This window comes from Anguilla anguilla, chromosome 14, assembly GCF_013347855.1.
Source record: "Anguilla anguilla isolate fAngAng1 chromosome 14, fAngAng1.pri, whole genome shotgun sequence".
NCBI lineage: Eukaryota > Metazoa > Chordata > Actinopteri > Anguilliformes > Anguillidae > Anguilla > Anguilla anguilla.
Window position 1 is genome coordinate 8634887 of NC_049214.1, and position 3621 is coordinate 8638507.

Consider the following 3621-nt stretch of genomic DNA (forward strand, 5'->3'; position numbering starts at 1 on the left):
TTCATTATGTGTGTCAAGATTAGATTATATTGTGCACAGAAACAAACATTTTATAAAACAAACCTTATCTTTAAACCGAATACAATGACATGCCATTTCAGCATATTATCTGATAGCATACAGATATTCATCTGTTAACAAGGGTGAAGCTGAATGGATAATTTCACTGATAAAAATCTTGGGAATTTCTTCTTGTAAACTAAAGAAAATCAGTTTTGTGTTACAGGCACCCGTTAAGTCCCGTTGGGAAACTATGGAATTTTGCCCTTGTTTTCCATAGGCTTATATCTATCTACTATAGATGTCAAGGCTGCAAGCAAAATATATTGTAAAACAACAGGGAGTGAATCTGAAGCCAAGTACAGATGTTGCGCTTTCGTTGCATTTTGCGGCCAAATAGTAATGTTTGATGATGCACTTGTGAGGTCATTGCACAGCAATTGGGATAAGAGCGAGACGGTAGAAGAGCGCGAGCATGTGGTGATCAGATGTGGGCTACAGGTAGGGCTGAGTTTGCAGGTCCAAAAGAATAGGGATTGCAACAAGACCAATTTTATCACTCCTTTCACCCACATTGAGTAAATAAATAATTATCAGTTTCAATCTCCATTATGCATGGCAGTAATTTAATTATTAAAGTGTTACAGCTGTTCATGCTTACAGCATGAGGTAAACGAGCATTTCGTAGCCGATATTCGTTGCCTTGGTAGGAATAACCTAACTCTACGCAATAAAAAGGTGCGAATGCAGACATGGTGATTAATTTAGTCACACCGGGGAATGGTCTAAGAACATAACCGTGTGTTACTAAATTGATGCAAATCGCCTCCTTTTAGTTCATAAATTGTTGCTCGAATTATTGGCGTTAACGCAATTCACTCTTGAAGCGTGTTTAGTCACTTGAAAAGGTATATAGTCTGTGACTGTAGCCTACTATTTAATGTAAAATATTAACGAACAACAGCCTCCTCGTGGCCAGCTATATGAATAGCTGATTTGCTATATAACGACAATATTTGTTGCATGACACAAATGACTTTAAAAACTATAGCCTATTGTGGGAGGCGATAGAAGAAACCAGGCGCGTCTGTTTTGCCCTGAAGCCAAGGAAATTCTTTCTCTGTTGTCTTCGCTGAAGTCTAAGTTGCTTCTGGTCTTGTTTGCATAGTTTCGGGATATGTGATTCACGTGTAAGCTTCGGATCAAATGTGGTATTAACAATTTAATTTCAAGCTAACATCTGTCTAGTAGCGCATGGAAAGCTTACATTCGGCCCCCTTTATAACTAAGGTTGTAGGAACATTTGTCATCTGAATTCTTTATGTCCCCAGATACCCATGGAAGTTTCAACATCAGCTGTAAGCATAGATATATTTTTCTTTTGTAACGAGTTGGAGAGATTGGCCCTACATTACATGCATTACAGGAAGTATTTTGTTAAGCAAACTAAAAATCTGAACACTCGTCCAGAAAAACGAATTATTTTTTAAAAACAGTTTCATTTTTCTGGACATCTTGGTAGCTTAATTGTTCCATTGATGATGAATAACTGGCAAAACATTAGTTTCAATGGTAAAGAATGCGCAATCCGCTTTCAGGATAGCTTTTTTATAGTTTTCTTTTTCGGTGTAGGCTATTTTACGGTGTTTAACACTATATTTAATGCGTATTTGCTGCAAATGTCGCTCGCTCTGAATACCAACGTCTGCTAAATGATTGTAATGTAGCCTAATTGTAATATAATGTGACGTCTGAATGCTGTTTATTTAGGCTATTAATTTTAACATTATTTGAGTTTTCAGGTGGCTGTCCACATCCAAGTGATACATAGCCTAACATACTGCATGTGTGTCATTTTCCTAAAATACAAATACATTTGAAATCACCGTTCACAATTCGGATTATTAATATCCTATTTTAAATCATTAGTATTTGTATTCAAAGGGTGTCAATGACTCACTAGGTAATGGGAATTTGACCCCACAATACTTCTTTACCACCCATCATTTTCCAAGTAAATTATATATGTTACCCATGGGCACCATTTTACATTTGCGTTCTCAGAAGGTAACCCAACTGCCTTCTGTGACACCTGTAAGAGACGAATATGTCTAAAGATACACAGTGATGTAGATGTACAGTCTGGCATAGCCTACTGTTTTCATGACCTGACTGATTTAATCTGAATTCTGAAAGTTTCTATCTAGATTTATTACGACAGTTGGCCCCATAAACAATGGTTGGTATTACCTTCATGGTAACCCAGATTATTAAAAATAGAATGTTGATTGACTGATTGCATCAGTGATTTATTGATTGCTTGATTCAAATTATTTGTCGATCATTTAAAATACAGGTGGCCTCTATGACCAGCGATGCCGCAAATAGGCTACTAAAAATCATCAGAAGGAATAAAACACAATAAAGCCAAATGATTATTTCTACTGTAGTCCTTTAAGAAGGGGGGGGGGGGGGCAAGAGGGTGAGGACATGAAGGGGGACAGCCAGCTAGCAGCAGCTAAAATACAAAAAGTTCAACGGCATTATTAGCATTCCCTCTAATAAAGCAACGAGGCTGATTAAGACATATAGACGTTGCCCCATTATTTTGCTTCTGTTGAATGTATTCCTTTGTTTTTATATGTAGCAATACTGAAAAGGGTAGATGTATAGGGGAAATTATAGTGTTTGTTGACTGGAGATAAAGAATCACTTCCAAATGTAGATACATAATTAATATTCATATGAATTATTGATTCAAAAAACATTCCTGATTGAAGAAGAAAGATACCTTTGGTTTGAATTCTGAACTTACAGAATCCCATTGATTGTTTTAGCAACAAAAATAATTTGTAAAGTGGGATCATCAGAATGAATACACTGCAGTATTTTTTTTTTTTTTTTACAGTTGCTTATTGTTTTTACTATTTCTGATGCTGAATTTAAACGAGTAAGTGAGTATACACTCAGCAGATTAATGACTTTCTCGTGTCTTTTCTTCCTCCTGTCAAGTTCATCATCATAATCAATGACAGTGTAGTCAGATGTGTAAATCTGCATGCGGCCCAGCTGCACGGAGGTAATTGGGAAGTACTGTTTTCATTTGAGATAGCTTATAAATGGGGTACTTTAATGAATCTACCATATTATGGAGACTTTGGAAAGCATTAAATTAGTTCGCATATCAAGCTCCAGTGCCTTATATTACACAAGTGAAGTCAGCTTATTTGATTGATTATTGACAGTCTACAGGCACCACACACACTAGTTCTGTTAAGGTTCTCACTACAACAACAAACAGCCATATATAGAAAGAATACCCTCTCTTACCTAACCTAGCCATGAATTAAATTAATGTAGAACCAATTTATTGCATTTCTGTGACATCATGTGGCTTTTAATGGTAATCAGTCAATCATATAATTTCATGAAATATTTATTGAGTATGCCAAGTCTATTACATTTCAAATAGTGATGGCCCGATTAAGTTCTGTTGTAATATCAGACATATGAGGTCTTAGCTCCTGGAAATACAGCCAGACATCTCAAAAGATGTTCCATCTGTAAATACACTTACAGGGTGTCGCAGAAGCTGTCTATATGCCTGCTGTATATTTAACA